A 25,967-nucleotide genomic window follows, 5' to 3' on the forward strand; every position below is an offset into this window, starting at 1 on the left:
GTGCTAGTGAGGCTGGGCACAGGGCTGGCTTGTTACAGCAGACAACATCCCTTTTACTTTAAAGAAGTGTGAAAGGTCTCCACAACGGGCACTTCCTCACCAAAAATATTTCTCTCCGGTGTGTTTGTCTTTAGGTGCTGTGCAATCCTTGGCTGAGGATCTCAGTGCATCAGTCCCTATGCAGCATAACATTCGAAACCAAGTGGAGCACCTTATGGCCTAAAATTAGGTTTGATGTTTTTTCTTTTTTTTAATTATGCAGCTTTACAACTTATTTCATTAGAAAGACAACTATGTCTTTCTAATGAAATAAGAAAACCAAACTAGATCTTAAATGACTAATGCCACTGGAAAGGCTTCTAAAGCAGTTGCTCCTGAGATCACCAGTGGATGAGTTATGCTTTCTGGGAAGAAGTAATTTTCACAGACCTTAACGCTGATCTTTCACATAAACCCCTACTCTACTCTTAGAGGAAACAGAATCTCTTTCAGTTACACGTGATTTTTTCACTTACATCCATTTCAATTACACTTAACCCACTGACTGCCAGTACTTTTAGGTTCAAACACATTACCAAGTCATGCCACATGTTAAGATTTTGCGTTTCATCTGAAAATATCCATTTAGTTCAGATAATGTCATCCAGTTGCATTGGTAAAGCTGCTTCACCGACTCAGGTAAGACAGATAATTACTGTCAGTTCCGTTTCACGGACCGAAAAACGGAGGCAGGGAGGGAGATAAGGGCTGTGCTGGAAAGGGTGGTGGCACGGCTGAGCCCCCCAAACTCCCTGGGTTTGTCCTCTTGTCCTTCCAGTGACTCAGCCGAGCCTTCTCCCAAAGACAGCCCACTTTCCTGGACTGTGAGATGATGAGCCCGGGGAACAAATGTAAAACGCCGCATGTGTGTATTTAAAGAAGAAAGAAGATTGAAAAGGTACACAATAACGCTGAGTGCTTTGGAAATCACGGCCATTAGGCCAGATTATCGTTAAATCACTGCCTTGAGCAGAGCCCGGGGCAGGGCGGGGGACACAGGGAACGCTGCTCCCCGTGTCGCTGGGGACAGACACTGTCTGCGGGGACCTGTCCCTTGCTGGTTCTGGGCTGGGAATACTCAAACCTGCCCTCGACTTCCCATTCCGAGTGCCAAACTTTCGAGAAATCGGTAAATAAACATCCATTGGCCAGGGAGAGCCGAGCCATGAAGCGTGGGATTAAAGCACGTGGTAATGCACATTTATCTTTGGGCATTTTTAGAAAATTACAGCCACTGAAGGAGAGTAGTGATCTCTCATAAATTTCCTGATCCGTTGAAGTCAGTGCCGTGCTGAGGTGTTGGGTTGCCCAGGTGAGAAGCCAGTTTACAGAGGAGAATGACATCACTGTCCCTCACGTCATCCCCTCACGTCATCCCATCATGAGTCTTACCATCCGATATGTAAACGCCACTAAACCAAAACTACCCCAAATAATTTACATGCCCCTCTACATCTCACGGACCTACAGGGTGTCCTGTACTCAGGGTTTTCAGGTATTTCAGATGCTATATTGGATGCATCTAACTTATTGCAGAATCCTGGTGGCCTGAGCACGGTGTCCCAAGCGTGGTATCCCCTCCCCCTGGGGGGCTGGAGGGAAGTGAGCACCCCCTCTGTGAGCTTCCCCCTGGGCTGAAGTCTTGGTGGAAGCAGAGGGGACTCCCCAGGGAGCTGCTCTGCACCCTCCTGAAAAGGGGGGCTGCTGGGGGAGGCAGCAGGCTCTGCTGGAGTCTTTGGGGAGTGGTCTGGGAGCAGAGAGATGTACAGACCCCGCTGGCCAGCTCTGCACCTAGGGGCTCATTTGGACCATCATGAAGCAAGCTTAACTCTCACACGGCCCTTTCAGAGATGCTGGATGAGGTGTCCTGGAGGGGGACTCTGCTGCTCATCTCAGGAGCTACCTGGTTCCCCGAGAGCAGCAGCTCACAGATTGTTCAGTTCCAGCTGTTAAGAAGCCAGTTCTCCAGAGTCAAGGAGTGACTACCCTCTACAGGGAGGGAAACAGCAAAAGGAATTCATCTTCTCCATGGCAAGAAAATGTTCCAATAATATTTGTCATTTAGCCAAATAACTGCCATAAAAGCAATACTTCCTGAACCTTTTAAAAGGAGTTTTGCTTTAATCACAGACTTGACTGACTATTAGGAGACTCGTGATTGATATAATGGAGACCCCAAGGAATTCAGACTCACACAAGGACAGACATACCAGGACCAGGATCCCCATGGAATTGAGACAATGGTATTAGACATCAGTAAATCCACACTAGTTCTGCCACATTAATCCTCTCAGTTTGGGAATTGAGAATCTCAGTAGCTTCAGCCAAACTGCATGGCTTTTTTTTTTTTTTCTGTGGGACTAGAAGATATCAGAAATCATCAGTGTTGCCTTGTTAATTCTTCATGTCAAGGCTTTTTGCACTGAATGTTGAGTGGTGACCATCTGAGTCCTCTGTTCACAGAGGCAGGACCAGTGGGGCTGTGTTCTCTCCTGTGATTTACACACCAAAGGCGACTGAAGGTGAAGGCAGAATGCATCTCCCTACTTCATACTGAAGCTCTATATGCTGGTACAGGCTGCAGAAGAAACATTTAACTTTATAATATAGCTATAGTTAGAACAAGGTTTAGGAGACACAAGTAGCTTGACTTTAGAAAATTGGAAAAGTGCCTCCTTGGGAATAAGGCTGTGTTAGCAGGGTATTTTGGCTGACTAAGTGAATTTGCATGCAGATTTTGCTGCTTCAACAAAGCAAAAGAAAAGATTTTTCATCCTTTTTGGCTGTTAGTTTTTCCAGAATTTGCCTGCCAGGGTAATTGTCTAGGATGGCGAGCGATTAGGATCTGTTTTGCAAACAGAAATATAATGAGATTTAAATATCTGGCATTTCCACAGCAGTACCCTAGAATCCCCATAAGATAAAACACGCAGTCAGGAAGAACAACAGACATCTCCTGGGTTGTCACCAAGGAGTCTCTGGTTTCAGTGCCTTTGTGTGGTTTTTAAAAAAGTCAAGAATTGAGATGTAAGATTATAATCATCCATGATGGCAACACAATGCTCATAATGAGAAAACAATGCTCTTCAGACTTCAACCCAGGGCAGCACTCGCCTCTTCCTCTCTCCATGCCTCTGACTATCTGAATTAAAAATAAAATATGGCCCGGAAGAGCAGGCGCGGTGCCCATGGGCAGAGGGAGAGCTCCCAGCCCTGCCGTGCCAGCCCCGTGCCCTGCTCCTGTGCGAGCCACCCGAAAGCCCCCGCGCCCCAATAAACCATACTTTGGGCCCACGCCAGCACCCGAAAGGGAGGATATTGGATTATTTGTTCCCTTTGACAACAGGAAGTCTGAGACAAGGCATTTCCCATTCTTGTTCCAGCATTATATGAATGGCCTTTAAAAGTGTTGCGGAGAAGTAAACACAAAGGAATGTCCCACAAAAGAATGGTTTTTAACAATGCCTCTGTTTTCTCCATCTTCAGCTGCGCAGCTGAGCACGCTCCCTCGCAAGTCGGGGCAATTCTGCTCACATCATGGCATGGTGACCTTCCTCCTCTGTCCCCTCCTCTTGATGTCACTAACCACGAGACCTCTTGCACTTTTAGAAAGGGCCCTTCATCTGGGGCTCTAAGGCTCATGATCCTCACCTGGCACTCGGGGACACATTTCCAACAGTATGTGGGGGCGTGATTCCTCCTCTGTCCCCTCCTCTTGATGTCACTAACCACGAGACCTCTTGCACTTTTAGAAAGGGCCCTTCATCTGGGGCTCTAAGGCTCATGATCCTCACCTGGCACTCGGGGACACATTTCCAACAGTATGTGGGGGCGTTAGATCCAGAACTGGTTTTCTAGGTGCTGCCCAGATCAAATGTTTAACGCTCACTTCAGTCGTGGAGAGAGCAGCCCAGCCATGCTCAGGTCTCCCTGCTGAGGTCCCATCACCTCTTAGGCGTGGTTGAACACATCTCCATTGTCCTTGATGTCTAGGGAGAGCCTCTTCCAACTCTGACCCCACTGTCTGACCCTTTCTGGCTTCTTTTCACTTCTGCAATTCCTCTTTTCCCCACCTTATCCTCTTCTGAAAATCCCATTTTTCCCCATCTCTCTCTCCCAACCAGAATCTCTTCTTCCACTGTACCTCTAAAATAAGGTCTCGTGTTCAGCACCACAATTTACAGCACAGATTAGATGCATCCCAATTATTGATGCCTTCACCATTGCCCATTCCCTCTCTTCCTCGTCCATCAGCTACTGAGCGAGTGAGATGTTGGCCTTGCATCTCAGGAGAAGAGGATCTGTTCTGAGACCAGCCCAAGGAGGAGGAAGGACAGGGTTGGCATGCGTTAGCCCTGCACCATCTTATTGATAGATAATTGCCCTTGAAGCAGCTGCTGAGGCTATTTTCAGCTGGAATCCTCTCCTGTGCAGATCCCAGGTCTCCCGAGTACAGTCCTGACCAGACAGGTTGAGTCCCATCTTTTTGAATATTCCTAAAATAAGAACAAAATGCAAGTCAGAAGCAGTAAGCTGTAATTTCTTTGTTGTTCTTTATTTTTTTTTATGATGACAAATGATCAAGCCCAAAGTTTTCAACTACTTATTCTTGATTACACTCCTGATTATGGCTTATGGTCTATGTTAGATACCCCTGTTCACAGCTGTCACTACAAACCCATTGCTGACCGTGTGTTGAAAAGGGAATTCAAAGTGAGGGATGATAAGACAGAAAATGAGTTCCCTTTCCTGCAGATACTGAGACTCCAGGTTGCACTGCGCTCAGTTTGGCACCCACTGCCAGCTTCTGAGGAGTGTATCTCTGAAATGTCGTGTTGACGGCTGATGCAGGGGAACAGCAAGCATTGGGATGGCTGGTGGAGCTGCTGGATGGCTTCCTCAGAGTTTCTTTCTTTTTTTTATTATTTTGATCATTGTTCATGATGTTTCTGCACTTTTACAGTATAAAATAGCGGACATGCCTCCTGGTTGCTTCTGTACGCTGCCCATTAATCAATGCTTAGCTAATTAACAAATAATCCCTTTAAATTCTTTTTGTAAGTGTTCCAGCCCTTGGGCTGCTCTGTAAACTTTGCTACAGTGCATTTTGGAAAGAACCTTTAAATGATTCAAATATTGCTTGAATTTTTCATAGGTCCTCTGCAGAGAGGTGATGTTCATCTGAATTTGCACCACATGGGAAAAGGGGCAAAGAAAGGTTAAATGCTGTCCTCAGGGTCATGCAACAGTTCAGGGAGAGTAGTTTCTTGACCCTCGTTGAGACCTGGCCTCAAACCATGTGGCAAGTAAATACCTATCTCTTTAGAAGGATTGCCATACTGATCTCATCACTGGCATCTCACTCGCTGCTTTTTTATCTCTAATTATGTACTGACATAATTATCCTTCATTACACAGAGTGCACGCTGTGCACTCACAGACAGAAAAATAAGCTATGTGGTGCAGCTGGGGCATGCTTTATTCTGTCTAGAGGTAAAATTTACCCACCACCATCAGTTTTTAGCTATTGGGAGTAACAGAAACCAGTTAGGGGGGTGGGATTTCTTTTTTAGGATTGAACTGCCCTGCTGTCATGGTTCATCCATAAAGATACAAATTGTTTTCATTTCTTCTCACTTCTGTTCTACCATTTTCTCCAATATTAAAGCATTTTCTGCAGTAGATATGATAAAACTGCTATCGCTAAAGCTTTCTGCTTGGTTCAGGGCACTTTCCCATGTCATCTACCTGTATTTATTTCTCCTTTGTGAGGCTATAAATAGACAAAATATACCGCCTGAGGCAATCTGAGTATAGTAAACTACTCCTTAAGTCACCAGATGGAAATCAATCAGTTCTTTACTGAGTAAGAGGTGAATAAAGATAAGGATCCTTGGCCTGAAGACCACCATCCACTGGGTCATCCATGAGTGAGCTTTCAGAGAGAAGACTGCAAGTGAGACTTTGATGTTGCTGGGCATCTGATGTTTAGCCACACATCTGCCACCAGTGACAGCAGTGACTAACAGAGCTGTGCAGCGAGTTCCCCAGGCCAATCTCACCCTATCATTGTGGCAGTTGGTGGTGGCAGCACGCCAGGTCCACGGTTTGCACTTACTGCCCACAGGCTCCTGCAGAGACTTCACTGCGCTGTTATTGCCAGTTCTTCTACCCCTACCTTTCCTGATAGACTCCATGCAATTAGTGCTGTTTGATGTAAATGAGAAATAGAGCCTTACATTTGGTCAGAAGAGCCCTCACCTAATGGCCTGAAGGAGAAGGCAGCTGAGGGCCGTGGTTTATGGGTGCTCAGGGTTTTTGGGGTGGCATGCTCTGCCTCCTGGCTACAAACAACTCCAACACCCAATGCCAGTGGCCTTTCCTTGGCACATGGAACCTCCAAATAACGAAGCTATTTGATGGCAAGAGTTTATTTGTCCAAATTGGTCATAGGCCAGTGCTATAAATATTAACCTTTTTAGTATCTTGGCTCCTCCTTAACATTTTCTCCCTTCATCTTCCCTATCGAAGTCAACCTGAGAAAGAAAGGGATGGTTCCTGGTACAGGTTAAACCTCCCTTTTAACAGCTGAGGGTGTGAGCCTGTATGTCTGATACCACCTAGGAAAGGAACTTCTCTTCTGTCAAGAGCAGACTTTCCCATTTAATTCAGCCCTCCATCCTGCTGCCAAGGCAATGAGTGTCAGATTCCTCTGAATTTTCTTGGATGAATGGTTAGACCATGCTGGTTTGCAAACTTACTAAAAAAAAGGAGGCAGGGCTGTGTTTTCATTTGCTTGTATTGTTTTAAGCAAGTTGATACGTTCCACAAACAAAAATGGTCTTTGTTTTATGCATAACAGGAAAAGAGGTTGGGTGGCTGAGGTTCTGCAGAAAATCCATCAGGAATTCCCCAGGCTGGTTTTTAACCTGTGTCACCTCACCAGGACAGAGGTGCTTTGTGACTAATTCATATGTTGATAGTGCCATAGTTCATGTTCTGTACATCAGGTTTTGGCACCGTCAGAAAAATTCTAGTGAAACATTTTTGTGGGAGGCAGAACGGGAGGCGGATGGGAAGACGGCTCTCCCCTGTCTTGGTGAAAGGAATGAAAAATATCTCCCATAAAAAAAGAGAAACTGGCAGTTCTCAGGAATGTAATGCAGTCTGCCTGTGGCTCTGCCGTGTACTGTGTTCTGAAACACTAAAAACTCTTTTTTTTTTTCTTTTCGTTTAAAATCAAGACAATCTGTATAATATTTACAGCCTTCTTTAACAGATCAATGAGTGAGTCATCACGCTTATCTCACACCATGGTCCCTGACAGCATCATCTGAGGCACTGTGCAGTGCCACATTACTCACAGCAAGGACAGGAGATTCAGCACCAGGGCTGGCACTGGAGGACCAGGTCGACGTCTGGCTGCTGAGTGGTGATGATACACACTTACAGAAGGAATCCTGCTGTAGTGCAGCCTGAATCTCTGAGTTATACTCTTCTTAAATTGGGCCATATGATTAAAGATCTGGGGACTCTTGGTGCAGTTTTTGTTTTTAAAGTAAGTTTTGGACAAAACCCAAACAGCTTCAGCTTGACAAGTCAATGTTTCTTTTGAGCTGTTCATCCCACTTGTAACTTGACTGGTAGCAAATTCTACTTGAAAGACTATTTTAATCTGATACTTTACACTATTCCACCAGATCAGTAGTCACCACGCAGAGCAGAAAGAGCTGAAATACAGCTCTGAAACTGTGTGTTGCTCTTGTCTGGAGTACTCCTCAGACACAGCTCAGCATCCAGCTGTGTCAGTGCACCTTAAATTGGGCTTTTGTTCTTATCTGGAGATAATACTCAGTGAAATTACTATTACCGTATTTGGGGAGGACTAATATCAATCAAAGAACACAATACTTTCACATACAGAATATTTTGGGATGAATACCAACCCTAGACACAGAGAAGATGCAGAGCATGCCTTGTCCTTTCATAATGAGCTGTGACAGGGAAATAAAATTATTCGTCTGATACTTAGGAATTTGGGAGGACTGAAGAGAGATTTCAGAGAGGTCCTTGTGTTACTTTGCTCAATGACAATTACATTATTTTCATACTATGTTCATACTAACAGATTTTTTAATATATTTGTCTATACTTATAGTGACATTTCTGCATCAAGGTTCAAGACCTTTTATCTTTCCTACCACTGTACTCCAAATATCCATTTCTCCACTGAGAGCCTTCCAACACTGAGCCATGTTATCGCTGTCAAACTACCATCTTAATGTTTGAGTACTGTGTCACGGCTGCCTGTGACATGAACTGTAATCCTTTTGGGACAGAGACTGCAACATACATTTAGAGAGCGATATGGCTAAAACAACGGAGAGGAGATGAAAGTTGGTCTTCTTCTTTAAAGCATTCCCATGACCTCCTGCAAGCCCTTCAACCCTCCTCCACTGCTGAGCTTTGCCTCTTACTTTTTCACTAGGGTGCTGTAGAGCCTTACAGTCCCTTAATAAAGCAGGGCAGTACATTTTGCTCTTCCCCCTGAAAGTTGTCTTACGCTGAGAATTAGGAGTTGAGGCAAGAGGTAAGCAAGCTGTTTTCCAAGGGCCTCACAGTTTGACACCATGACAGAGTTAACGGAGGTTTAAACCAAAATGAAAAGCAAATGACATTAAGTAAACTGAAGGTGATGATGGGCAGGGGAAATGAACATTTGGGGAACTGCCAAATATTTTTTATCCACTGTCAACCTACAGGCTTTGCTTTACATTGACTTATGACTTTATTGCACTTAGTGTCAGGATGACACAGATTCTCTCACGCATCTAATAACCAGGGAGAATCCTTCTCTTACATGGTCTCACATGCACTACATACCTCTCATTGGTGGTCTTGCAAGCTGTGATAGTGTCCTTCCTGCAATATATCTCAAGTCAGAAATAACAACTGAACTTTACAGAGAAACTTTGGCTACATCTACATGCATTGCTTAGAAGTTTGTGACATTTAGCATGTTAGGAGCTTGCCACTGCAATACTCTGGGCTTTACACCAGGCTCTAATTCTGGATCTCTGACAAGTTCCTTTTGCCTGGGTGGTACGTCTAAAAGTTTGGCTTTTATATCCACCACCTTACTCATGATCGACACCACATTTTGAGTGCAGTGCACTGAATGATGAAGACCACATGGGAGACCTTATCTTGGGAAACCTGCTGCAACAAGACACTAAGACAAGCTTGTATCTTCAAAGACAAGTTAAAATCTTCAAAATTTGACACGAGAATCCCTCAATATATGCTCACTCTTGCTGCCCTGTCTGGACTTCACAAGCCAATCCTAATAGTAGCCTAGAACAACTCCTGCTGGAAAACATTCACCAACATCCCCTCACTTTGATATGCATCTTAAAAAAAAAGTACAAATTTAAGATTGGAAGCAGAGTAGAGGCCACCTTCTTAAGGAACAAGGTAATGCATTTGAGACTCTGGTTCTCAGGCTTGGCATGTACCTGGCATCCACATCATTCCATGAGCGATCATTAAAGTTTCCCCAAGAGCAGAACCTCGGATTCCTGGAAGCTGGTTGTTGAGAAGGTTCTCATCTTCACTCTGGAAAGAGTTCAAGTAGGCAGTTAATATAAAATTTCCTATTATCTTATATTTGCTTTTTGCCTATCTCTTTTAGGTCATTAGGAAATAAGGTCAGCATCACCCCAGAGAACACTTTCCACTTCGTTTTGCTGGTCCCTATTTCTTTAACTTATGTTCACCAAAAGCAATCCTGACCTAGTCCGGACAGGATTCAGCCCTCATGCCTGGAGGGTCCATGTAGTGAGGAGACAGGAAGACTGCAGAAACAAAAAGGCATATTCAAGAAACAGGAAAGGTTATTCTCCTTAAAATCCTCACTGTTATTTTATTTTCAGTGAAGATTTGAAAATTCTCCTTACAAAAAAGACCCAGAGCTTTTCCTGGCTGAGAGGCAGTGAAGTATTTTTACATGTCTCGTAAAGATGCCAAGCTCTCATAGGATGCAGAGTGCTTAAGTCCTTCTGTTGTAATGGCTCCATCTCCTGCGATGCAATCAGTGAGCCTTCTAGTTATGTTATCAATTTGATGCCCCCAAATTCTTACTGCTCCCTAAGCCCTATGAGCTTGGTAATAATGTCCAGCAAGAAGGCTTCTAGCCTGCTGGGCCCGCTCGCCAGTGGGAGCTTATCAGTCCTGCTGCTTCTCCAGTATCAAGCCCAGACTTGTCAGCAAATGACTCTTCTTTCAGGAGTCCTACACGCTGGAAAGCAGATTTAGTTTTATTACCATCTCCTATGAAAGCGGGATGACTCTTAGTCCTGGGAAGAAGTAGGTCGTATTAGGGAGACTAACAGGATTATGACCAGTTCAGTAGGACACGCAGAAGGCCACAGATGTCTCCCTGCTGCAGCTGACGTGCACCCTGCAGCACATCTGAAAGTGCTGAATGCCCCTGACAAAGGAAGGACTTAAATTCTTATTCTTTGGGTACACACCTACTTCTACCTTCGATAAACAAAAGAAGGGACAATCTCATGACAGGGACCAGAGAGCCATCAGAAAGATGATGCAAAAAGATTCCCATGTCACTCGTGACTCATCTCTTTAGTCACCACTCCTCAAAATTCCCACCATCCGAGTGGGAGCTGTGAGTATGTGCAGGATGCAGGGCTGGGCATGGACCGCTGTCCCTGCCCTAAATTGCCATCAGCTGTCATAACAGCAGCAATTATATCCTCTCCACTGCCTCTAGAGGGTAGAGCAACCATGAGTAACAGGGCAGGCAGGTTGAACAGTGCCATTTCAGCCTCCTAAAAGCTTTAAAATTTCCTTAGCAGCCCTGCACAAAAATCGCCCGTCAGTGCGGGCAGCCAGCAGACCTGAGACTGGTGATACAGCAGTTTCACAGCGCTCTGCCAGATACATCCCGCTCCAAACATATTCATAGCAGTCTCATGGAAGTCCCAGGACTGCTTTGGCAGCAATTGTGCAGGATAAATAAAGCTCCCATTGTTGCAGATGACTCTGCTTTCAATTGCATGGGAATCCAGGACAGCAGGGACTTCTGACTGATAAAGGTTAGCACATTTGTACTACTTTTCTAGTAATGCAGGGCTTGAGCTGCGGCACTAAATAGCACCTTTTGGAGTTTATTTTGGGGCAGCTGTTTTCTAATTGCTTGCAGCATTTTTCTAAGCAGCTAAGCCTTCACTATACTGTTCAATTCTCATGTCCCCAGCCTCACTGCACTGTCATTTGAACAGGCATGAGTTAATCTATTCTCAGCCATAGGTAGGTCTGGATCTTCACATAAATACGGAGGGAGCCTTTGCCTCAAAAATCTTTGGGGGAGGAGGAGTTTATGTCGTGGGAGCAGAAGACAAGTCTACAATCAAGGTCTTGTGTGATTTCTGAAATGTTGAGTGGAAGAAAAAGTGGGGGGTTTTTATTATAAGCTTTGATAGAAAGCCTTTTTATAGTTAAGTATGAACCATGCAGGTTCATTTAAAGTAGCCCTGATCACAACCTCGGAAAGTATTCCTGAAAGCTCTTTGGATTTCACTAGCTGGAAATACTCCTTCCATAGCATAAAATAAAAAGACCCAATGCAGCTCCTTGCATGCTACTTTAACATTACAATACATTTATTTGTCCCTCCAGTCATCTACCAAACCGGAGTTACTGCTCCTGAATATACAGCACGTAGAGAATAGAGATACAACCTCTTCAAAGACAAAAAAACAGTCCATCTTCATTTGCTTAACTACATTCCTCCTAAAACACTTCAGAAACTGCATGCAACTTCCCTGAACCAGAAATTTCCCACTAGTAGGCACCTGAATAATTACAAATGATATTGAAAATTTTATTCCAGCAATCTGCTCTGCCTATACGGCACGTGTGGTTTTGAGCCTAATCAGAGCTCAGAAGGCAGTTTATATAAATCAGCCTCAGGATGGTAATATGAGAGCAGCCGCGCTTGTTTGTAATGCAGCCTTCTACATGGTGCAAAGTCTGAGTTTGATTGTTTATAGCAGGCAATGAAAAGGCATGCCTCTGCCTTGCCCTTTGATTGCTCGCCTGATCTGAACAATTGAAAGCTGCAAAAAAAGTCGGCAGCCTTTTTTCCTACATGTTAAATTCCCTATGTTGCAGCCTGTTGAACAGGGGGAAAATAAAAAAGATATGTAATAAAGTTAAGGCAAACAGTTTTTCAGAAGTCTAACCTCCCTCACGTGGGCCAGAATGAAAGTGTAAAAGCATGTGGCTCTTCACACCAGCCCAGGGACAAAATTCAGGGCGGCACACTGAAGTGGTGGCCGGGGACGTCCGAGCCCAGCAGTGCAGCAACTAATTGCCTGCGTTCTTGCAGCCAGCACGGTCCGCCAAGCTGGTCTCAAAGAGGAGGCAAAAAGTGGAACTGGGGCTGTGAGAGAGTTGTTTGTTTTCCCACTTCTCTGCATGCCAGACGTCTCAATCTGCCTGCAATTTGGGGAGGGAGAGATCCCCAGGGAGGAGGGAAGGGAAGGAAGGAGGCTGCTTCCCTTGCTCTCTCAGCATGGAAACCCATTGAGAATTAAGGGAAGACAGACAAGAATCTTGTTAAAATATAGTCAATTAGGGCTAAGGACCCTACAAAAGGAAGAAATGTTGCTTATAAACAATGGTCTATGAGCAGCAGAAAGGATGAGACTTGGTTTCTGCACGTTCTCTGGTGTAGATTCTCTGATGTCTGATAGCAGAGTTGTGTTCTTGCTTTTATACTAGGGGGGAACATGGTAGGTTTCTCCCCTTTGCAGAACTCCATCAGAGTGACACATGGAGCACTCTGAATGTATTCATTTGGGAGCTAATCTCCTTGCTTCTTTTGTGAAAATGAAAAATGTGTAGGGCAGAGCCTGGCCCCAACACAGACATGCCAGTGACCAATGCAGAGGGCACTTCCTCGCCATTGAAAGCAGGTTGGCACACCTGAGCTTTGTCCCAGCCTATCACAGGTAGTGCCACGTGTCTAACTTGGGGATCATCTTTGCTTTTATAAGCTAAACAGCAACCTTTTTCCTAACAGACTTTCCACGGCCCTTCTCCAGGTGTGCAGAGCACATGTGGTTGGCCAGAGACGGCAGACAGCTCTTCCCCGCACCCCTGGCTCATCCCAAGTGCTGCACACATGGGGATGTCCTCAAATCACCCAGATAATATTCCAAGCGGCTGGGTCTCCATCAATCCTACCATAACTTGCCCTTTTAAAGCTCTCAGCGAACAGATCATTTGTGAGAATATAAAATATGATTAAAATATGAGTGACCAGTACTTGCTTTACAGTAAAGATGTCTGTCTGTCTTGTGAGCACATGGCATGGGCAGGCGATGCTGGCCTGGTTTGTGGCTGTTGTAAAGGCTACATGGAAAGTCACCTGATGCTGCTGGCTTGACACAAGCACCATGGCTTATGGCATATTGTTTTCCCCTCTGTTGTGCTTCTCCAGGAATGCGGTGTCACCCGAGATGTGCAAAATGCAGTGCCTGACAGCCCTGAACCCTCCAGTGGCCTGAGCTCACTGCACTGAACTGTTCAGCTTTACAGCAGCTGAGGATTTAGCTTGCAAAGCCTGCAGCATGTTAACTGTGTTAGCTTTGTAATTTTGTTATTGGACTATCCTGTAGCTCCCTAGGGTGGGGGGAATGCCTTCACCCATTGCTGTCCTGTGTTCTCCCTGCAGGATGAACTGCTGTTGGTGAGCGAGCTGATGTGTGCTCCTCTTTGGGGAGTTGCTGCAGGCTGCGCACTTGGTGACAGACCAGGATATCCAGAGGATACACTCAAGTAATTTTTTTGGTTCCCTTTATCAGTTTTCGGTATCTTCCATTAACCTTAATTTTATATTTATACTTTTGGTGACCGTAACAACTGCCTTTCCTTCTCTCCCTTAACATCGTTGACAGTAATAGCATAGCTATAGAGATGTATTGTCCTGCTTGGTGTACAACAATGGTTTTAAATCCATAAAGAAAAATTAGACTTAGAATTGTTATCTTGGTGCTGACCTTTTCTACTAGGGTGGGGTACAAATCACAGAACTCTTCATTTACTTTACCTTGCTGCCCAGTCCCCTCTGGTCCTGAATTAGTTGGCATTTCTTCCAGCTCATTGTCAATGTGCTAAGATGGTGATAAACCTTACAGCAAATTATTCTAGGAGTGGGAGTAGGTAGTCTGAATTTGTGAATTTTGAATTCCAGATATATTGCAGAATCATTCTGCCTTTCTGTTACAAAATGCCTCTGGGACAAACTGAGATTACCTACAGGTTACTTTTATCCTTTTGTGCTTCTTTCACTTACTTAACCTATTTTTCTGCTTCCCGGATTCAGCAATTAAGGCTACATGGTCCTTCAAGGAACGATACAAATTTCCTAGCAGGGAAGCCATTGATATTTGAGGCCTCTTATCTCTTGGGAGCAGTTTCTACAGGACGTCTGCAATAGCTAAACATACTTTTTTTTTTCCTAGCATAAAAGTTAAGGAATTTGCCCAAGCAGCAGAGGCAACACCAGGCTGTTGGCTGCAAAACATCACACAAATGCCTTCCGTTCGTTAACATCCCTATTCAACTGTCTTTTCAACAAATATGGGCCACGAGGAGCTTATTTGTGTCATGGTTCGATATAAGAAATGCCATACGTGAGCATCTAGTGAACTACAGGTTTTTGGAAAATGTCACAAATGTATTTTTTGAAAAAGAATCTCTGCGTCTGCTAACGAAAAGCAAGATGACAGATCTATATGGGACGACATGGTCTATATCCTTCCTGCTCTAATAGCTGGTCTTCCTCTGTCTTCCTCCATTTCACTGAGATAAGCCTATTTCATATAATTTCTATGGTAATTTTTCTGTACACAAACTCCCATTTACTACAATATGCATGTAATTGGTTGTTGTGTTAGTTAATCATGTGGCCAAATAATCTCTCCCTAAATAAAGCACAAAGAATCACGCGCCATCAGTCTAGGAAAACAAACGAAAATAAGATTTTCTACATAAAGATTTCTAAAAATACTTAATTTCCTTACTCTCAAGAAAAGAGAGAGGGGACAACCACTGAGCCTGGTGTCTTCTGCTCCTCTCTGGTGCAGCCTGGTCTTCCCAGGGCCACCCTGGGAATTGTCAGATGGGCATGAGGAAACACGAGATTCGTTATTTAATAGATCAATCCACTTCATGTTCTGTCTTTTGGAAATGGAAAGAGGTGGATTCAAACATACCAGGGAAAGAATGAGGAAGCTCCTCTGGGCAGGGACCGGCAGAGAGCTGATGGAGCCAGAAGAACAGGAAGAACAACAACACAAGGACCAAGAGGCCTTTCCCCTTCACAAAGGTTACTGCTATTTCTCTCCCCCTAAGTCTCATATCCCCAGAAATAACTCCTGAACCAGCTCCATCTCCCTCTGGTTTCCTCATGTGCTGTTTTCTAGTGGAAATTTTCAAAGTGCTCTAAAGAATTAAGCTTTGAACAGTTCTGGCCTCCCTGAGGATTAGAAAATGGATTTTTTTTTTTTTTTTTTCCCAAAACAGTGATTTTTTTCCAAAATAATGGGGAAGGAAAAGTAATGAACCTGAGCTGTATGTGATAGGGAAAGAAGAGAGGGTGAGTGTGGGAGTGCAAGCATTGCACAAGGAGGCTGTGTTTGCACATGTCTCCCCGTGAAACAGCAGTTTCCTTGCAGAGCTTCAGATTTCACCGGCGGCTGGGCAGACCCATCAGCTGGGTACACGCTGTCGTACTGCAAAGTCATGTACACAGCAAATGACTGTATCTCCCTTCAGAGCTGCACCCGTCCAGAGGGTCTAGGTACATGACTGGGCTTCCACGCTCTCAGGAGCCCCCATCTCTGCTATTTCACCCCTCCTTGCCAAGGCTTCCACCTACCCTTGGAAATTCCCTTCCCTTCAGGCAGTGGGGAAGCCTGGGCTTCCACTCCTGCCTCCTCCCACCACCACGCTCAGCTGCAGCTTCTTCCACTCAGCCACCCATTCCCAAAATCAGTGGCCATCCTTGCAACCCCTAAAAGTCAACCAGGGTCCTTCCAGCTGTGACTTCTCCACGTTTCCCTGCTGTCCTGCTGCTGTGTATATAAGATAACTACTTCACTCCTCTGTCTCCTCCATTGGGGCAGAAGAGGATTGAGGATGTCCCATGAATTTCCAGACAGCCAGTCCCTTTTGCCTGGCAGGGTTCAAAAATAGCTTATCAGTATGGCCAAGCTCTCCACAGCCAGCAAAATCAGACAAACAATCTACCTGGCCTATAGTACCTGTCACGTAGCCCAGCACCTCTCCATCACTGCCACTATCTGAGGCTTAACCAAGCTCCAGCACACTTGGGACTGGAGATTAAAATCAGCAGTCTGAGGTTATGCTGCCTTGAGCCTCACTCCTCTCCATGGCTGAGACATCTGATCCTCTAGGGAATCAGGTCCTAGATTGCCACTGTCGTCAGCCCAATATACCAAAGGAAATAACTCTGGTCTGGGTTGGCCTTAATACAGAACAGCAGCAGTCCAAGACTAGTTCACAAAAATTGTCCTTGCTTTTGAAGGCAGTGACACCCGGCAAGAGGATGGGAAAGATGACTAACAGTAGTGACATCTTTAGGCATACTGACTTCTGCAATGTAGTATTTCTGGGACTGTGTGACATCGCTATAAATTACTGTCCAGGAACATAGGAAATGAGGACATCAGATTGGAAAAAGATTCCTACTTCCTTGAAACTAGTGCCATGCTGTTGTGTTGAGAGATGATCAGTAACAAGTTGGAAGTATCCTTAAAGAACAACCTATTTAAACATCATTACCCTCATGTTTAAACTATACTCCCTCTACTATAAATAATCATCACCTCTCAAATTATAGGCTATAGGGAGGAAGAAATCAATTGTGTTAGATTTGCAGGTCTGCAAATGTTTATGTGTAAAGCTACACGTGGGAATATCCCCACTGAAAATCTGTGCGTGACCCTGGGGGTTTCAGACTCATCCTCTTCCAGCTGTAGCTGTGCTGGCTAAAGCAATTATTGCCTTCATCAAGTCCTAAGTGCCCGTGTAACCAGCACTTCAGCCCATCCTATCTGCTAATGCAGGATTGCTTCCTACTATTTTAAACCACTCAAGGCACAGGCGTCCACCTTTTTCCTTGAAAGATATGTCCATGATTTAGTAAGTAGCACTAATAAGACATTTTTCACATACTCAGCCTAAAGTTTTTGAAAAATATTCTCTCTCCTCTCTTACCTTTACTCAAATTCCCAGAACAAATAATGGCTCTTTTTTCTTTGTACCTGTGTAAATCTGCATTAATGTATGCATGGGTTTGCCTAGTTGTTGGTTTGTTCTCTAGTTTTGGTAAAGCTTTAACACTGTGAATGCCTAATGAGATCGTATACTATGCTAGCAACATCCCAAACAGTATTGATTGTGAAATATCAACTGCCAAAAAAAAGTTACTGATCTATAATTTTTGAGTTTGAAGAGAACATTCAGATTCTCATTCCGGCGAAGATTCTCAGTCCTACATCTTGACAACTCAGAATGAGATAAACACAACCCTTTATAACCCTGTGAGGTTTGGGTCCATACAGCAGTGGCTCAGTACTAGTACCAAGCACAAACCGGTGGTCTCCACAACTGGATCAGCTGCTCCAACCAGCTCCCAGTTTGAGCAGGAGTTAATGTTTTACCAGAGAAATAAATCAGTCAAGGAGGGCAGAAAATAAAAGAGGATGGGAATGGGAAGAAAGTCTGACAGAACAACACAGAAGTTACACAATCAATATCTTATCAGAGACTCTCCAACAATAGGATAGAGGTGAACAGTCTCTTCAGAGAAGTCAGTTCCAGTGGGTACCTGGCCCTCTCCAGAAGTCTGTCTGGATTCTTACCCCTGGAGTGTCAGGAGGTGACAAAAAAGAATCTGCAACAATGAGAAAAGCCACATAAGGATAGAACTGGTAGGAGAAAGGGATGGATATAGAAGCCAAGTCATATTTAAAACAAAGGTAAGACAAATCGGAGCCATCTCCGGCATAGCATTACTTACTCTGAAAGATGCATATGAGACTTAGCAAAAGAAACTCAGAGCTAAGTAATGTTATCCTGCAACAGACAAAATTTCTACTGGGTTGAACAACCTGATTACTATAATATTTGAAACAATTTCCACAGCACAGGATGACTAAAATAGGATTTCTTGCTGTAGACCAAATCTAAATCATAGTGGTTTTATAAGTGCTGGAGAAAGTCCACACAGCAAACTCGCAGTTGTCTTTGATGGAAATATCCCTGAGACAAGTAGTGGAGGTTGCTTTGCTTCAGATCAAATGCAGTTTGATGTAATTTAAAACTTCAGGCCAGACAGGTTATAAAAAACAAATGTACTGGAGTAGCTTAGCCATTAGACAAGGTCTTGGTAACAGAGTTGCCTGTTGTGTTGCTACCAAGTAAGACAGTAAGTTAGACCTTCCCATGGAATTCTTTTGCTCAAGTAGCACTTTACAACTGGTTTCTATAAAAAATTTACAGCAGGGGTTCATTATAAAAAGCAGGGTGAAAATGGAAAAGTAGTTCAAGTCTCCTCTTTGCAGTGATTCTCAGATGAGTTCTCTGCAGCACACTACCATGTAAAATCTAAGAGAAGATAAATGACAGATGCACGAAACCCACTTGATGTCACCAAGAAAGTATTACAAGAAACCAGACAATGAGTGGTTCCAAGGAAGTCAGCAATGGCAGATCCCATAAAGACCCTAGAACAGAGCTTTTTGTAGGAGGCAATACCCATTGCCATATGAACTCATAACAAAGTCTTAAGAGTCTGCTTTGGAGTAATTCAGTTTAAGTAAAACTTGTTGGCAGTTTTACATCAAGGAGCCCGACTACTTGGATGTACTGCTTCCCATGTGTATTGGAGAAGGTCAGTGCTTTAAGGTTTGGGTTCTAACCAACTGAATTACCAAAGAATCATCAAATAAAAGTGTCAGTCCTTCTCCACTTGCAACTGTAGTTCTTCCTAGATTTGAAACCCAGCTGAACATCACTCGAAATCTTCTGCTTGTTCTGATCTGAGGCCAGAGGTAAAAGATTTGCCTTTGTTAGAAAGCTCCTGACAAGATCTTTAAATATTCCAACCTCTTGAGGCTTGGTCTGTGTTGAAAGATGGCTTTTGCTCCTTCAGCATCTGCGGTGGAAGACCTCTGGGACTGATTTCCTTCAAGCTACTCAGAAGCATGAAATCCTATTAATAAAGAAAAATCCCTCTCCCCTACTGTGACAGAAGCATTCAGATGAGGCCATGAGCTAACCTTTGGAAGAATCCTCCAGTTTGATGGTGGTAGTTTATTGGGCCTATGGATGGAAATACAAAAAAGCCATCACATTGAGCATGTAGAAGCACCAAATTAATGCTTTTGTAGAAGACACTGCATGTTAAGCTATTAAGGAAAAACTTTAATCAAATAAAAAAAAAAACCAAACACAACAGGATTGAGGCACCTTGAGCATTGAGACAGGAAGTATAATGAGTACCAACAACAGCAGTCTGCCGAAACACTGAAGAAGCCACCAGAGAAGCCAGGGAAATCAAGTGTCAAGGCAGGTTGCTACATGCATCATATCACTCCAGGCAGCAGCCTTCAACATTGGGAAAGCAGCGATGATTCTGCCAGGTACAGTCAGGAAGAAATGATGGGGGATAGTAAATATACATATATATATATATATATATATATATGCTTGGTGGAAAGGGTAAGTGATGACCATAAGAATCCTGCTTTCTCCTTAATGCAGCGACTGCAGACATCAAGGACCAAATAAAAAGTTATTGAAAATTATCTCACCCTAAGTATCCCAGACCAAGAAGTGAATTCTGACCAGAAGCTGTTTTAAAAAATGATCAATTCAAGGGTTTTTCCAAGCATGGCATGTGTCAAAATTTAAACTGATGATTCTCTTTCCTCCGCGTATCCTACTACTACCGACCACACCATGCGTCAGAAGTATTTCAAATACAGTATATCTAAAACTGCCCAATAAATCTTTTTTTCCCCCATTTTTTTTCCAAAATAATTAAATGGTTTATTCTTGCTAAAAACCAAGCTCAGCCAAAATGTACCCTGAGTGAAAGGCCACTTCAGTTCCACTACAGTGGACATAGGAGGGGTTGCCTAGAAAGCAAGGCATGCTGAAATAATGACAGCCGGCTTTAAGCTGAGATGTTAGCACCAACTGATGTTTAAGTAAGTTTCATATTCAAATAACAAAACAGCTTGTATTAAATGTAATTAATATTCATTGCTAAATATTGAGAACAAATAAAGGTAGTCAGATGCCACGTTTGGCTTTGACTTCACCACTGTGGAAATGTTAATTCATGGTCTCATTCTCCCTCCCACACTCTATTGTCAGTTCTCCTATGTTCTTTAAAAGTCCAGTTTCCTAAACTCCTCCGAATGTAAACTACCACTGATAATAGGAAGGACTGCAATTATGTGATTCCACCCGCAAACAATTCTACCAGTTTCAGTTCCATTTCAGGATCCCAGTTAAATTCATCCTTCCTATTTTTAAGTCTTCAAATGCAATTGCCCCAGGGAGCCTTCCAGATGTTTATCTCTGTGCTCCCAGCCCTGCTCTTTCTATTTCTCTAATTGGTATCTTCCCCCTCTCTGCAACATTCTGCACAATTCTGGCATTGCTGTGGTGAGAAACTCCTCCTCCTCAGACCCCACATATAGGAGCAGTTTTCTAGCAATTAATTCTCAGTCTCTGCTCAGATATCTGTAGCAATCATTCCTCTGCACATATGCCTCTGTAAAGTATCTTAAAGAGGAGGAAAAAAACCTCCACATCTCATTTGTTTCTTATGGATTTTATGACAAAAGGCTAAAGATACCTTATTTTATTCTGTCCTGGGTTTTTGGTTTGCTCTCACTTTGACCTCTCCAGCTTTGCTAGCTGGCAGACAGCATAGGAAAAGCAGGAGGATGACAATGAAAACAGGGCTCGCATCTGAACAGTCAGAGGGCAGGGGTTTCTAATCAAACTCCTTCTTCCTTCTACTGAACTCAAATTCCTAATAACAGTTAGGAGACAACTTACTCTGGCAGCAGTCACATCTTTATCAAAAGCCAAAGGACTTTCACTTCAGCAGTTTCTTGGAGGAACAATGAAGCTTCATAATTCTGATATTCCTTTCACATACACACACACACACAAAAAAAGAAGGGGGACGATGGGACTTCTTTCCATTTTACTGGGAATTTCTGACCTGAAATCAAAACTCAAGGGACTGAAGGACACTGCAGTGGTTCTTGGATCTGTCTGCATAGAGCTCCCTGCAGGATCAGGGCTCTTGTTTGGAAGTGATATAGTCATGTCTTCTAGGACCTAGTTTTATTCACTTCAAAGCAAAAGACATATCTTCCCAAGTTTATCTTTAAAAAGTTTCTTTCTGTTACTAGTTTCACTTCTTTTAATTTATTCCCTCTCTAGGATCTTTTCTCTGCCACAAATCAACAAATGTATTAATTCAGTCAATGCTGTAACATTCATTTAAAGTAAAAATGCCAGCTGCAGATCTCAGTTGCCGTGTTTATTTAGCCATTTTGTGACTAAAGATTTTGTGAGGTTTGCTTGTTAAACAGTTTACAAGAATAATCTCCAGTACCGGAATCTGATCCATCTGTGCAGACTCCACTGACTTCATTGGGTTTACCTGAGCTGATCGAATTGCAGGATCAGTTCCTACATTTGTACTGAGCTCTGCCAGATTGTAAATTACACATTAAAAAGAAATCAAATCTACACCTCAGCATATGAGAGATTGTTCTAATATGATAGATAAATATTCGATGTAGCCATAGCATCACCTATGCTTATGCTGCCCCTGCACTGTTTTTACAGTTTGTTAAACTGTCAGAATAAAGCAAAGAGCAGGGTGAAGAAGAATCCGTGGCAGAGAGGAGGTAATCATCAATGTGGACTCTTGAAAGAAGGAAAGGATTTGTGGTGGCAGGTTTTTCTTCTGATGAAGAAGGTAGAGTAAGGAGGTAAGGAAATGGCACAGGACAGATGGCACTGTAGGTCTCGGGCAGATGCCTGTGCTGCCATCAGCTTCATGGCACACAGAAGCTAAACTTGGTATCCAAGTAGGGATTTGATGTGCAGGCAGTTAAGGTACCTTAACGAGGAAAGTTTCTGTTCCTGTTGTCTTCAAGGGCTCTCTGGGCAGGGGGCACAGAAATTCTCTGGTATCCTCCACAGCCAAATAGACAAGTGACAAACACCATTACAGGTAATACTCGCTTTTGATGTCAAAAGTCAAGAGACTTAAACAACAGGAAACCTGCAGCAGGGTGATCAATTGCTAGGCCACACCAGAATTCACCTGATTTTCATCCCAATACTCTGTGCCACCTTTCCTTGGATGTCTCCAGTCTCCAGACATGGGCTACGAGGCTGCACACGCATTGCCTGTTGGGGCACACGCTGGTAATACCTGCACATGGAACAGCAGACGTGATACGGGGATGGCCAGAGCACACAACTCACTTCTCTGACACACACACAGCTGACATCGTGGCACTAACAGTGAGTGAGCTGCTGCATGACCTGTGATGCACAAGTCACTTCATCCTGCGCCGCCTGTTTGTAAATATGGTGAGATTATTCAAACACCACATTACAAGCATTTTGAGAACCTCCACAGCTGGAGGCGCTTCAGCAAACGATGCACGCCACATGGGAGGCACCAGTTTTCTTACAGGCAACCCCTTTCTTCCACTAAAAATACATTCATTTTAAAAAGAGCTGTTGCGAATATACCTATCTGTTATTGGGAGCTACTTGTCACTTTGTGGAAAGAAAAGCCATGAAAGTCGGGGATTATTGCAGTATGTTGAGGGTTAGAAAATGTGGAAAATACATTTATAGTACATGAAACTCCATCCAACCCACTACTTGTGCAACAAGTTGTTGCAGTAAAATACATACATTGCAGCCAAACAAATTGTCTAGTTTTCCCATCTAATTTTGTGCCTTTAACAACATTTTCTGCCTTTTGCCTGTTGCCTTCCTGTCTCATGCACTGCAGGAGATTCGTGATTATTTTCTTCCCCACACTCAGCTTAAAAGGGCTTTTCACAAAAGCAGCTGATGGCCTGGTTCAACTGGAAGGTCTCTGATTTGCGATTGCATTAACTTAGAGCACCTGGGACATCAGATTTGATTCTTTGGCTCCCTAAATAAGGTCTCCTGGGATCCACCTTTCACTCTTTAGGTACAAAGCAAGCTGGGCAGCACTAGCAATGGGGCAAAGCATCAGAAGGACCATCAAGAAGGGAACACAGAGCTTCTGGCAACAATGAGAATATTTTAACTACTTTTATCACTGTAATATGAAGTGTCCCTGATCATGGATACAGGACGAAGGAGAAAAGCTGTGAGAGATTAGAAGAGGCTGCCTGAGTGGGGAAAGCAGCCTGTGTAACTGCGGGTATGGTGCCATGAGTGCAAACTCAGTGTCTTGAGGAAGCACGGTGCTAGCACGGGGACACGTTTGCATTAATGTATATTCATCCAGAAGCACAGCAGAGTAAGCTGCACAAGTGGTAACCCCAGTTTTGCTGGTTGAGTGCATCTATATTAAGGGTGTGTGCTGGTGTAATTGCCCTTCTGTCATTACATGGCTATAAATTTCCTTAATTATAGACACGGCCACCTGCATGTGTTATGTAGCACCATAAGTGGTGCTGGAAGTAAGTGTAGAGACTGACCAGGACAGGACATCTCTGAAGCTGAAGCCCGGGCAGCAAACGGAACCAAATGGGAAGCCAGATTTCTTGAAGCAGCCAAGAAGCAGGGAGGAAATAAGCAGACTGGCAGAAACACTCCTGGTCCAGCAGATTCTGCTGTGGGGCAGAAGATGGACTAAGCATCCTTTCCTTCAGCCCAGTTTTCCGTGGTTACCTCATATAGTTTTCAGGCCCTGCTGAAGATGGGGTGTATTCCAGGGCAGAGGCCTTCAGGAGCAGCAGCAGGGCAGGGTGAGCTCGCCAGCTCTGCCACGGCCAGGATCTCTCACCTGGAGGGCAGAAATGCAGCGCAGACACGGGGCTTGCTCTGGTTCCTAAAGGCTCAGCCTGGCACGCAGGCAGATGAACGCTGGCTTGCGAATGTTTTAAAAATAAACAGCCTGAGTCGGGTTTATTTTTAAATTTCAGGGAGGCTGGGGAGCAGGTCAGCCTCGCAAAACCAAGCCCATTTTTCAATGGCATTTTAAAGATGATAGCACCTCTTTAACTTCGTCTCTCATGACGATGACTAATGTGGAGGGAATGCCGGGAGGCTGCAGCCGGTCCAACAGCCCTATTGACCCCAAGAGCAGCAGAGAGGGACCTCCTGCACCTACAAATCTGCGACTGTGACCTGGAGCATGAAACCCTTTGCTGAGGTGCAGCTTCGCCAGATTCCCCAGTGCTTTGTGTGGGCACAAGGGCCAAGAGGGGCTGGATTAGTTGACAGGACAGAGGCCTAAATTTAGCTAAGATTCAATAAGTGGGTGTAGGAAATGAAAGGAAGGAGTGGAAAAGGAAGGACAAGAATAAAAGTGATAGGAATGGATACATAGACTGTATTCATTATGTTCCTGCTTGTGTGTTTGGTTTTTTTTGTTTTTTTTTTAAATATCAGTAACACTTGCCAGGGATTAGCCGATCTCTTGTGCACAAGGAATTTGCCATCAGAATTACAGTAGAAGGGAATCACTTGCAGAGGGATGTGGCTGTGGAGGATGGGGTGTACAGCACGGAAACAGATTTATTAAGAAAATAGAAGGCATTTATGGAACAGTTGGGTAAATAAGCAATTGGATATCGGTGCTGGAGTAGAGGCTGGGTGAAATGCCCCAGCAATAGTACGGCCAGGTGGTTATACAAAAGGTGACTGTCCTCTCCTTCAGAGGACAGAACTTTTGTGTCTTGTACTGGAGAAAGGTGAAGGGCAGAAAGTTTCAGGAGGGAGAGGCAATGGGCCAGAAACATTCAGCAGAAGCATTCCTCATGTAGTTGGGATAAAATGTTAGCATATGTTGAGATCTAGACTTCACCCTAGGCTTGGCAATTAATAAGATTTTTATTTCCTGTCTAGAACCTATCAAATCACAATGCTACAATCACTGGCTGATGGTAAAAAATGCCTACTATTTAATTATTTCAGAAACGCATTTGAGATTATTAAATACACATACTTAAAATTTATTCCCTCTTAAATATAAGTACCTGAATTCTCAATGGATTTTTTTTTTTTACTCACAGCTATTTTCACACAATATAAATGGTGCATTTTCACATGTCTTTTCAAAACATTATAAGGTACTCTAGTCCATATTATAGTTGGAGTCTGAAAAGATAAAGTTCACTTAAATTGTGAATATGCAATCAAGTACCTGATGGCAATATGCTGTCTTCACAAACCAGTGATACATTGTTCCTGTGTCCAGTTACCAACAGGAAAACTCCTGCTTCTCCCTTCCATACCACCCTTTCCACAGCAAAGGATTTGTACAGATGAATTTTCCACAACTTCTGCTCCTCTGAAACAGTAGAAAAATTCAACAATTTTGGAAAATTAGCTACCTTAAAATGAACTGAAGCTCGGAGAACTTTTTGTATATAAAAAGAATGTTTTTAACCCCTGTGATAACATCAGCTTATGGTTAACTTTACGGACTCGTTCTTTGCAGTAGTGAAATTGTTTTCCTCAGTTGATCCATGCCCACAAACCCAATGTCCATGGTTGAAGAATCAGGTAGTAACCCGTAGCCACCTTCTTCTGACATA

The 25,967-nt window shown here is 43.7% G+C and overlaps 1 long non-coding RNA gene across 1 annotated transcript; it reads right to left on the reverse strand.

Moving 5' to 3' along the window:
• Positions 1 to 3,905: 3,905 nt before the first annotated feature.
• LOC106884748 lies at positions 3,906 to 25,696 on the reverse strand. The gene is made up of 3 exons (XR_001411278.1): positions 25,574 to 25,696; positions 9,555 to 9,654; positions 3,906 to 4,535 (listed from the first exon to the last, which is right to left on the reverse strand). It is a non-coding gene; the product is annotated as an uncharacterized LOC106884748 (long non-coding RNA).
• Positions 25,697 to 25,967: the final 271 nt, after the last annotated feature.

The sequence above is a fragment of the Calidris pugnax genome, unplaced genomic scaffold (genome assembly GCF_001431845.1).
Source record: "Calidris pugnax isolate Ruff unplaced genomic scaffold, ASM143184v1 scaffold17, whole genome shotgun sequence".
Taxonomy (NCBI): Eukaryota; Metazoa; Chordata; class Aves; order Charadriiformes; family Scolopacidae; genus Calidris; species Calidris pugnax.